The sequence below is a fragment of the Acipenser ruthenus genome, chromosome 55 (genome assembly GCF_902713425.1).
Source record: "Acipenser ruthenus chromosome 55, fAciRut3.2 maternal haplotype, whole genome shotgun sequence".
NCBI classification, from domain to species: domain Eukaryota; kingdom Metazoa; phylum Chordata; class Actinopteri; order Acipenseriformes; family Acipenseridae; genus Acipenser; species Acipenser ruthenus.
Window position 1 is genome coordinate 5,108,480 of NC_081243.1, and position 12,365 is coordinate 5,120,844.

At 39.8% G+C, this 12,365-nt stretch overlaps 3 non-coding genes across 3 annotated transcripts; 1 reads left to right on the forward strand and 2 right to left on the reverse strand.

The window, feature by feature from the left end:
- The first annotated feature begins 4,975 nt into the window (after window positions 1-4,975).
- trnae-uuc (transfer RNA glutamic acid (anticodon UUC)) lies at window positions 4,976-5,047 on the forward strand. The gene has a single exon. It is a non-coding gene; the product is annotated as a tRNA-Glu (tRNA).
- A 717-nt stretch (window positions 5,048-5,764) lies between these two features.
- trnad-guc (transfer RNA aspartic acid (anticodon GUC)) lies at window positions 5,765-5,836 on the reverse strand. The gene has a single exon. It is a non-coding gene; the product is annotated as a tRNA-Asp (tRNA).
- Window positions 5,837-8,403: 2,567 nt separating this feature from the next.
- On the reverse strand, window positions 8,404-8,477 carry trnan-guu (transfer RNA asparagine (anticodon GUU)). The gene has a single exon. It is a non-coding gene; the product is annotated as a tRNA-Asn (tRNA).
- Window positions 8,478-12,365: the final 3,888 nt, after the last annotated feature.

Sequence of the window (12,365 nt, forward strand, 5' to 3'; positions counted from 1 at the left end):
AAAAAGAAAGTTTAAAATAGCGTATCACAAAATAAAACAGATATTAAATTAAATATTTATAAAAAAAGGAAAAAAACAAAACAAAAAGAAAACACGGTTACGCAGCATCACCGACACACCCCACATTGTTCATCATAAGCAGAAATTAAACAGCGTATCAAACATTTTTTACCACACATCTAACATTTACAGCCAATTTAAACATTAAACCTAGGACCTACCATTTAGATCCTCATTGTTGTGGCTTGATTCTCCGTCCATTTATAGCTGAAGTGGTTCTTTACGGGATAAGGTTTCTTGAGAGGAATCGTCCTTTCCAGAAGTGTAATACATAGCTCTGTACGTGGACGATTTATACTCTCAAGATCCACGGTAAATGCCTTTGTAACCACACGGGGTCCGGATCAGGCTGGATCAGGGGAGATAAACACGACACCCGAAAGATGCCTAGACTAGCTGGCGCTGAAATCTGCCCCTCCCCTCTTCTCTAAAGCGGCTATTCACAAACCGTCCGTAATATTCTCGATATTATGCGGAAATTATGTTTTATTATGTTTAAATCACGTTTTTAAGGGTATGCCTTTAATAAACAAGAAATGGTGACGCATATACCTATACTTGTATGTTTTTATAGTTAAACGAGGGCTTAGTTTTTTCTATACTCAGTATTATATGCAAAAAAATATTCTCATTCGTTTTGTAAACAATTTTATACAATCTGTTTTATAACACGATTCATTTCAGATACACGTAAAGGAGCATTACAACTGTATCGAGTCAATATTCACCGTTTCTTAAAAAAACATAACGTTGTACTATGCTCACACATAGTTTTAAATCTACAAACTGTAAAAGCGTGTTCATGATTTGCACCATCGTCAAAATAGTTTGTTTGTGTATGAGAAGCTACTGGAGATTATCCTGATGGGTGGCTATTCAAAAACGGGCAATGATAAAACACTTAAATAGGTTCTCTTATTTTATTTGCAATATAACACAGATTTTATCTTATTTTATTTTCTAATCGTTATGCCCAGAAACGATATCCCGTTTGAAATACCATGAGGCTTATTGCCTCTAGCAGGCTAAACGACGCCGCGGTGATGTTTCTCAGCGGGGTGCCTTCCTCTAACATACGCTATCTGTACTTTTAATACCCAGCGGCGCCAAGCTGAGCCTAACGTGTAAAATTGAATAAAAAATATTTATCCCATATAGTTATCTATCTATATATATATATATATATATATATATATATATATATATATATATATATATATTCACATTGAGATAATATTGTGCTTTCCAACATCAACAAACATACAGTCACCCAAAGTCTGATATGTTAAAGAACTAGACTCACGGGTGCCACGATTCTCACCTCACAAATGAATTTCGGTTTTTCAGACACACAAAATACCCTACAAAAACCGTAGCACTTATTCCTTAAGACATGATAAACTCTGTTTTATTCATTTACATATGTGATTAATTTTCCTTCATTTGTTTCCTGCAAAATCATTACATTTTGTTTTTATTCAGTTATATTCAATTCCCTAAGTTTTATAGGTACAGTGCGAATAACCAAGCTTTGCAATAGCATATATTATACATGTTTGTTTGTTTATAGTTGAACGTAGGCTAAGTTAAATCTACTTTCTTTACGCGGTAATACAGGCATAAAATGTTCATGCAATATATTTTAAATACGTCTTTCATTTGAGCATTTTTAAAAGGAAAAAAATGCTGTCATTTTATCTTTTTAAAAAACATGCAAAGAAACAAACACAGACAACCAAACACGTTTAAACAGTTTTTATTTATAGAATTGATTCCTGGTTTTAATCTTAACAGAAATATGTACGCTCCTTAATATATATATATATATATATATATATATATATATATATATATATATATATATAGATATATATATATATATATATATAAAGTATGTATATTCATTTGAAGTAGTCATCGCAGTGTCTATCATGCTGAGACCAAACCTTTAGGCATTACAAATCACACATTTCAAAAGCCTTCTCTGCAGGGGGCCTTCCTCTAACAAATAGGTATCGGTGCTTTTTAATACATCGAGACGCCAGTCTGTTCATAGCGGGTGATTATGTGTCTGTGAGTGTCTGTGTCTGCGTGTGGGGGTGTCTCAGTGCCGGTGCTCATGTGCGCGCGCCTGTAAGTGTACCTATAGGAAGTTGTGCGCATGTTCGAAGCCCAAGGAACCGCCCCCTATTTAAGTCATAGAGCGAGTTTGCATTCATTCTTCTGCTAAAGTTTGATGAGTGCAGTTGGCTGCAGTTGTCTGCGAGGGAGAGAATTCAGACTGTACTTAAGCGGATGTCCTGGGGAGTTTTTTTTTTAAACGGTAACAGAGAGAGAGAGCTTTTTCAGAAATTGTACTTTGGTAGATTTTTTTGTTTTTTTCTTTTTTTATAAATATTTAATTTAATATCTGTTTTATTTTGTGATACGCTATTTTAAACTTTCTTTTTCATGAAGTGTGTGTGTGTGTGTGTGTGTGTGTGTGTGTGTGTGTGTGTGTGTAATGTTAGTTTAAATGCTTTCAGGGAATTCTGACTGTAAAGCGTTTTGTCCGGGGAGTTTTTTTTTTTTTTTTTTGAAAAACGGTGAGAGAGAGAGAGAGCACTTTTTCAGAAATTGTATTCTGGTAGAATTTGTTTAGTTCTTTTTTTTTATAAATATTTAATTTTAATATCTGTTTTATTTTGTGATACGCTGTTTTAAACTTTCTTTTCATTAAGTGTATATATGTATATTGTTTAAATGCTTTTAAATGGTGAATAAGACGTTTTCTTTTTTTTTTTTTCTTTTTGCTTTTAATAACTTCTTTTAAACTTTCTCCTTTTTCATTAAGTGTCTTATGTAAAAAAAAAGACTTTAATGTTGTCTGCACAAAGCATAAGTTAACATAAGCATTAATGTTGTATGCACCAAGCATAAGTTAACATAAGCATTTATAAAATATGGGTACCCACTATCCCGATTACATAAATAACATATTAAACACTGATTTTTGTACATATCTTATAAAAGACGTGCAATAAGTTTATAGGCAAATATAAGCCTATATTCAATAAGCATATCTGTCTTGTAACAACCATAAAATCCCCGCCCATCATTATATATTCATAAATTCATAAATCCACGCCCCCTCATTATATATTCATAAATTCATACCTATAAGGTCAAAAAAAGGTCAAAAGGGTCATAAATTAGACTTTTGACATAAGCTATAGTAATATTACTACTCTGGTTTATCATGTTACAGGTGTTACACACCAGCGCCAGTAGGCACTGAGCGCTTTTCACCTCCAGCGACAGTGTGTCACTGACGCTGGCATGCGTATCGGGTGCATAATGACGTTTTTATTAATGCCACTTTCTTACGGACAGTAGTCAGGGTGATGATACAAGACCAGAGCCAACAAACCTGTTATTTTCTTGTCCTTTCACTACCATATTCTATTGTGCTTGTTCAGAATACGCGTGAATCCTGAAAACATCTTGTTAATATTTAAACAAAGCCAGCAGCCACTTTATTGATCACTCTGTGGATTAACCGCTATTGGAATACAGATGCTTGTGTTAAAGATGTTAATAGACTTTCAATGTACACGTTTTAGAGCTAAGCGTTTGTTGAGGCAGTTCAAGCGCTGCACTTTCAGGCAGCCAGTTCCAGTGTTTGCCTTTTGGACTTACTCTGGAAGGAATACAAAAAAAAAAAAACATTTGTTGAGAACCGCATTTGGGAGAAAACTTAACAGTTTTGAAACGCATTAGTAAAGGCATCGGATTCTATTATGGTGTTTCCGAGCTGTTGAACGTTTCGCTTGTTAGGGCGGGCGAGTCTGTTACAAAGAATTGCCACACTGTATGTATCTCCATAATGCGTTGGGACTAAATACGCCGATACATTAAAACTACTTGGAGAATGAGGGCATCGATCCTGCTACTTCTCGCATGCTAAGCGAGCGCTCGGAAAGATTGTTTCAAGGAAATCAACAGCTGATACCAACTCTTGTCAGCACTCAATACTATTTTAATTTCCATTTTAAATCAGACTAAAATAGTGTTCCTAACACAGATTGCATTTTTGTTGTATGTCAATGTACAATGTCTGTGCAACAACGAGGTGTTACATTAACAATACAAACTAACTTGAGACAGCCAAGCCGTTAAAGCAGACCGTAAGTTTGTCGTGTGATACAAAAGCAAGTTTTAGCATTTTTGCATTGCCTGCCTCGTCAAACAAGCTCGAGCCACAGCACACAGCGCTGCTGCATCGGGACACAGAGGTGGATTTTAAAGCGACTGAATCAACGAGCTGAGACTACTTTTTGAAGAAATTGAAAACATACCTCTCGTCGAAATATTTGCTATTTAGTTAATTAATTTATTTTTTGAATTTGCAATTGGCAGACTACATTGCCGAGACAATCTGAATTGCTCGTATCAAGCTGCGATGGAGCCTATGAGAATCGCTGGCATAAATCAAGGGGAATTAGCTCAAATGGTAGAGCGCTCGCTTAGCATGCGAGAAGTAGCGGGATTGATGCCCGCATTCTCCAAATAGTTTTAATGTATCTGTGTATTTAGTCCCAACGCATTATGGAGATACATACAAAGTGTGGCAATTCTTTGTAACAGATTCGCCCGCCCTACATGTGTATTTTAAAGCAAAGTCTCCTAATTTGTAATATTCCCCAGAATGAAAAACTGCAGTGCGCCCTCCATCGTATGCCTTCCGAGAAGCACAAACAGATTTTTTTTTTATATTTTTAGCAATGGAAGAGTTTCTGTTAATTGAGAATAAATATAAATGGCTTGAAGTTTGCTTTAATTTGTAACGTGTTTGTAATGAAATATGTGGTTTTTTACCAATCATTGTTCTGTATACTAGCTACTGATGCATGTCCAGGAGGTTGCATCCTCCGCTTGCCATATGGTCTAGCAGTTAGGATTCCTGGTTTTCACCCAGGCGGCCCGGGTTCGACTCCCGGTATGGGAACGTCTTTGTTATTGTCATTTTGTTACAGAACTGTGGTCATGTGTAATGTGTTTTCATTACAATAATAAAGCTAGTTACTTGAAATATATATATATATATATATAAATATATATATATATATATATATATATATATATATATATATATATATATATATATATATACACACACACAGAATGATGCAATGTATTTGACTCTATTCACATCACCTCACATTTCACTGGTTGCCTACGAGGGCTTGAGAGGGGTGACGTAAAAGTGAGAGCATTAGCAGTTTAGACACATAACATACAACAATCTGACACTCGCTCCCGACGGGTCAGGCAGCATCCTCTCGCTCCCGGGCGTTTAATAGAGCAAAACTCTGTCTTTCCAAAGAATTGTGTGGTTTGGTCTCCGAATGGAGGCGTGGGCTGAGGGCTGATTGCACAATGGTTAAACGAGGACTGCAGTCTTTGTTGAGTCTGCAAAGCTGTTGCTGTGACACGCCTTGTAATATGGAATATATTGAAACCGAATTGTCTGCTTGTGTAACACCTAGCCAATAAGGAGTAATTAAAACGTCACGCGAGCATTGGTGGTGCAGTGGTAGAATTCTCGCCTGCCACGTGGGAGGCCTGGGTTCGATTCCCGGCCAATGCAACCTTCTTTTTCTTTTTTACTTTATGTATACAATTACAGCAGCACGCACCTGCCTTCAATCAGTAAATAAAAAATCTCCCCGTCGGGGAATTGAACCCCGGTCGCCCGCGTGACAGGCGGGGATACTGACCACTATACTAACGAGGAAGGCACACTCTACCTGCCAATATGGCAACGCATTTAGTTGCAAAGCGTCTAAGTCAAAACTGCCTGCTGAGCTTAATGTCGGTTTACGGATCGAAAACAGTATAGTACAAACCAAAACAAAAAAAAAACCCGGGACCTATCGCACCCAAAGCGAGAATCATACCCCTAGACCAACGAGCCAGCTGCCGGTTTTATCCGGCGGCCGACGCGTGATACAGTCTCTGGCAGCAAAATAAGTGCAGCATGACCAGAGTCCCGTTCCGGAATGCTGCTGACACCTCAGAGGAGGGGGGCTTAATACTCGCCAACGCAACCTTCATTATTTTTTGGCATTCTTATAGTGCTGCTTTTTTTTTTTTTTTTTTTTAATTCGCAACACGAAAACTAGGATTCACATGTGTTTCACGTAACACTTTTTCAATTAATTCATCTGGTCACAGTGTTTTACCGCTACAGCAGGACCGGCAATGCTTTTAATGGAATCAGCATTAAAAGCTGCCACGTCAGTGGAGAAGTGCACGAGTACTCTCACTCTCATTTCAAACAAGGGTATTTGAATTGCCTTCTAGCCGTTCTCGCTCACAAAAGGCGCCATGGCGTGTATCTGTAATCCCAGCTACAGGGGCAGGTTGAGGCTGGCGGATCGCTTGAGCACGGAAGCTCTGTGCTGCAACTGGCTGTGCTGATCGGGAGTCCACACTTAGCATGGCATCGACATGGCGTTTCTGGGGGAGCTCGTGAATGCCAGGTCGTCTAAGGAGGGGTGAACCGGCCCAGGTCGGGAACGGAGCAGGTCAAAACCCCCGTGTCGCAGCAGTAGTGGGACTGCTCCTGTGAGCGGACGTTGCAGTGCATCCTTTGCAAAACAACGAAACCCAGCCTCTTTTTTTCTATTTATTTTTTGAAGTGCTGTATCACGCGTCGGCCGCCGGATAAAACCGGCAGCTGGCTCGTTGGTCTAGGGGTATGGGGTATATATACAGAATGATGCAAATATAACTGACTCTATTCACATTCCCATCGCGACATCATCTTAAACACCTTAACTCTCAAATACCAATTTCCACTGCATGCAAACTTCAAGCCATCCTATTGATTTGATCAGGAGCAGTCTAAGAGTGTATTGTCTATTGCGTTGTGGGAGGACGCTTTGACTGAAATGTTGATAATCGTAGGACATTATTATTTGTGCCTGGAAGCTCAAATTGAATGAAATGGACTTTGAAAGTTGTATTAAGTGCCTTGATGAAGGGGGCAAATGAAGAAGTGCAAATCCGGGAACAAGAAGGTTGCAGGAATGGCCTGATGCTGGGAAGCTGGAAATTAACGTGACAGAGCAGAAGGAAGCAAGTTTTCTTCCAGGACAACCTTGTACTTGGCTTGATTCATGCCAAAGCTGCCCGATTCCAGCCTTGCTGAAGCACCCCCAGATCATCACCGATCCTCCACCACATTTCACAGTGGGTGCGAGACACTGTGGCTTGTAGGCCTCTCCAGGTCTCCGTCTAACCATTAGATGACCAGGTGTTGGGCAAAGCTGAAAATTGGACTCATCTGGGGGTGCTTCAGCAAGGTTGGAATCGGGCAGATTTGTCTTTGTGAAGGACGCATGAATCAAGCCAAGTACAAGGTTGTCCTGGAAGAAAACTCGCTTCCTTCTGCTCTGACAATGTTCCCCAACTCTGAGGATTGGTTTTTCCAGCAGGACAGTGCTCCATGCCACACAGCCAGGTCAAACAAGGTGTGGATGGAGGACCACCAGATCAAGACCCTGTCATGGGCAGCCCAATCTCCAGATCTGAACCCCATTGAAAACCTCTGGAATGTGATCAAGAGGAAGATGGATGGTCACAAGCTATCAAACAAAGCCGAGCTGCTTGAATTTTTGCGCCAGGAGTGGCATAAAGCCACCCAACATCAATGTGAAAGACTGGTGGAGAGCATGCCAAGACGCATGAAAGCTGTGCTTGAAAATCAGGGTTATTCCACCAAGTATTGATTTCTGAACTCTTCCTAAGTTAAAACATTAGTATTGTGTTTTTTAAAAATGAATATGAACTTATTTTCTTTGCATTATTCGAGGTCTGACAACACTGCATCTTTTTTGTTATTTTGACCAGTTGTCATTTTCTGCAAATAAATGCTCTAAATGACAATATTTTTATTTGGAATTTGGGAGAAATGTTGTCAGTAGTTTATAGAATAAAACAAAAATGTTCATTTTACCCAAACACATACCTATAAATAGTAAAACCAGAGAAACTGATAATTATGCAGTGGTCTCTTAATTTTTTCCAGAGCTGTATATGCATCAGCACTGTGCTGTGGCTCGAGCTTGTTTGACGAGGCAGGCAATGCAAAATTGCCTAAACTTGCTTTTGCATTGTAGAACCTATTTAATTTAAATGCACGCTATGCCTTTAAGAACACATGTGCCAATTGAGAACATACCGGCAGCTTGTTAAGTGTTAATTGTCTCCCCTTTGTACCAAACATATTTAAACCAAAGGAAATAGTAATGTATTACACTGCCATTTTCTAATGTGATTAAGAAATGCAAAAAGCACCGTCCCTGGGTGGGCTTGAACCACCAAACTTTCGGTTAACAGCCGAACGCGCTAACCGATTGCGCCACAGAGACCAAACTGTTAAACCGCCAGAGCATACTGGAGATACTGCACAACGTGATCGAGGCAGCAGAAACATAAACTCATGTTAACAGAAAAGAAATATAAAAAGATAATTTCGACAAAAGCTGCCGGGAAGCACTGCCGCTGCTGATTGCTTGTTTCTACGCGCTTTGAAAAGGGAGTCTCGTCTTCCAGAATATCACTTACAATGTGGGCCATCAAAAATAAAAAATAAAGTTTCTAAAGAAGATGATTTCAGCAAGCTAAAACACCACACGAACACTTGTCATGTGACACTTTCTATATTGGCTTGCTAGCTTGCAATTGGCTGCTGGTCCACGGCGGTGCGGCACTTAGCGCTGGTTTATCATGTTACAGGTGTTATACACTGAGCGCTGGTTTATCATGTTACAGGTGTTATACACTGAGCGCTGGTTTAACATGTTACAGGTGTTATACACTGAGCGCTGGTTTATCCTGTTACAGGTGTTACACACTGAGCGCTGGTTTAACATGTTACAGGTGTTACACACCAGCGCCAGTAGGCACTGAGCGCTTTTCACCTCCAGCGACAGTGTGTCACTGACGCTGGCATGCGTATCGGGTGCATAATTACGTTTTTATTAATGCCACTTTGTTACGGACAGTAGTCAGGGTGATGATACAAGACCAGAGCCAATAAACCTGTTATTTTCTTGTCCTTTCACTACCATATTCTATTGTGCTTGTTCAGAATACGCGTGAATCCTGAAAACATCTTGTTAATATTTAAACAAAGCCAGCAGCCACTTTATTGATCACTCTGTGGATTAACCGCTATTGGAATACAGATGCTTGTGTTAAAGATGTTAATAGACTTTCAATGTACACGTTTTAGAGCTAAGCGTTTGTTGAGGCAGTTCAAGCGCTGCACTTTCAGGCAGCCAGTTCCAGTGTTTGCCTTTTGGACTTACTCTGGAAGGAATACAAAAAAAAAAAACATTTGTTGAGAACCGCATTTGGGAGAAAACTTAACAGTTTCGAAACGCATTAGTAAAGGCATCGGATTCTATTATGGTGTTTCCGAGCTGTTGAACGTTTCGCTTGTTAGGGCGGGCGAGTCTGTTACAAAGAATTGCCACAGTGTATGTATCTCCATAATGCGTTGGGACAAAATACGCCGATACATTAAAACTACTTGGAGAATGCGAGCATCGATCCTGCTACTTCTCGCATGCTAAGCGAGCGCTCTACCATTTGAGCTTATTCCCCTCGAGTTGTGCCGGCGATTCTCATGGGCCGATGTGTTCACCAGTTACACCACAGAAGTGCTATGGTTTGAGATAAGAGCACAGGCTTAAATATAAAATGTCTCCTCTGCTTTTACAATGGCTTAATAATAATAATAATAATAATAATAATAATAATAATAATAATAATAATAATAATAATTGATAGCTCTGACAGGACATCAGCACAGCCAGACTATATGGGGGAGTAGGATATAAATGTGCAGGATATAAATCTCGCTTTGCTAATCATTCCCGTATGCGGTGGCTCTCTAAAAGTTTGGTCTCTGTGGCGCAATCGGTTAGCGCGTTCGGTTGTTAACCGAAAGGTTGGTGGTTCAAGCCCACCAAGGGACGATGCTTTTTGCATTTCTTAATCACATTAGAAAATGGCACGCTGATACGTTGTTATTTCGTCCAATTACACTGAAGAAAAATGTGCTGTTTTTCAGTTCAAAATAATATTTAAAAAAATTTTTGTATTTCTTCCGGAGTAAGTCCAAAAGGCAAACACTGGAACTGGCTGCCTGAAAGTGCAGCGCTTGAACTGCCTCAACAAACGCTTAGCTCTAAAACGTGTACATTGAAAGTCTATTAACATCTTTAACACAAGCATCTGTATTCCAATAGCGGTTAATCCACAGAGTGATCAATAAAGTGGCTGCTGGCTTTGTTTAAATATTAACAAGATGTTTTCAGGATTCACGCGTATTCTGAACAAGCACAATAGAATATGGTAGTGAAAGGACAAGAAAATAACAGGTTTATTGGCTCTGGTCTTGTATCATCACCCTGACTACTGTCCGTAAGAAAGTGGCATTAATAAAAACGTCATTATGCACCCGATACGCATGCCAACGTCAGTGACACACTGTCGCTGGAGGTGAAAAGCGCTCAGTGCCTACTGGCGCTGGTGTGTAACACCTGTAACATGTTAAACCAACGCTCAGTGTATAACACCTGTAACATGATAAACCAGCGCTCAGTGCCGCACCGCCGCGGACCAGCAGCCAATTGCAAGCTAGCAAGCCAATATAGAAAGTGTCACATGACAAGTGTTCGTGTGGTGTTTTAGCTTGCTGAAATCATCTTCTTTAGAAACTTTATTTTTTATTTTTGATGGCCCACATTGTAAGTGATATTCTGGAAGACGAGACTCCCTTTTCAAAGCGCGTAGAAACAAGCAATCAGCAGCGGCAGTGCTTCCCGGCAGCTTTTGTCGAAATTCTCTTTTTATATTTCTTTTCTGTTAACATTAATTTATGTTTCTGCTCCCTCGATCACGTTGTGCAGTATCTCCCGTATATGCTGGAGGTTTAACAGTTTTTTCTCTGTGGCGCAATCGGTTAGCGCGTTCGGCTGTTAACCGAAAGGTTGGTGGTTCAAGCCCACCCAGGGACGGTGCTTTTTGCATTTCTTAATCATATTAGAAAATGGCACTGTAATACATTACTATTACCTTTGGTTTAAATATGTTTGGTACAAAGGGGAGACAATTAACACTTAACAAGCTGCCGGTATGTTCTCAATTGGCACTTGTGTTCTTAAAGGCATAGCGTGCATTTAAATTAAATAGGTTCTACAATGCAAAAGCAAGTTTTGGCATTTTTGCATTGCCTGCCTCGTCAAACAAGCTCGAGCCACAGCACAGTGCTGATGCATATACAGCTCTGGAAAAAATTAAGAGACCACTGCATAATTATCAGTTTCTCTGGTTTTACTATTTATAGGTATGTGTTTGGGTAAAATGAACATTTTTGTTTTATTCTATAAACTACTGACAACATTTCTCCCAAATTCCAAATAAAAATATTGTCATTTAGAGCATTTATTTGCAGAAAATGACAACTGGTCAAAATAACAAAAAAGATGCAGTGTTGTCAGACCTCGAATAATGCAAAGAAAATAAGTTCATATTCATTTTTAAAAAACACAATACTAATGTTTTAACTTAGGAAGAGTTCAGAAATCAATACTTGGTGGAATAACCCTGATTTTCAAGCACAGCTTTCATGCGTCTTGGCATGCTCTCCACCAGTCTTTCACATTGATGTTGGGTGGCTTTATGCCACTCCTGGCGCAAAAATTCAAGCAGCTCGGCTTTGTTTGATAGCTTGTGACCATCCATCTTCCTCTTGATCACATTCCAGAGGTTTTCAATGGGGTTCAGGTCTGGAGATTGGGCTGCCCATGACAGGGTCTTGATCTGGTGGTCCTCCATCCACACCTTGATTGACCTGGCTGTGTGGCATGGAGCACTGTCCTGCTGGAAAAACCAATCCTCAGAGTTGGGGAACATTGTCAGAGCAGAAGGAAGCAAGTTTTCTTCCAGGACAACCTTGTACTTGGCTTGATTCATGCGTCCTTCACAAAGACAAATCTGCCGGAATCCAGCCTTGCTGAAGCACCCCCAGATGAGTCCAATTTTCAGCTTTGCCCAACACCTGGTCGTCTAATGGTTAGACGGAGACCTGGAGAGGCCTTTTCTGAGAAATGTGGTGGAGGATCGGTGATGATCTGGGGTGCTTCAGCAAGGCTGGAATCGGGCAGCTTTGGCATGAATCAAGCCAAGTACAAGGTTGTCCTGGAAGAAAACTTGCTTCCTTCTGCTCTGTCATGTTAATTTCCAGC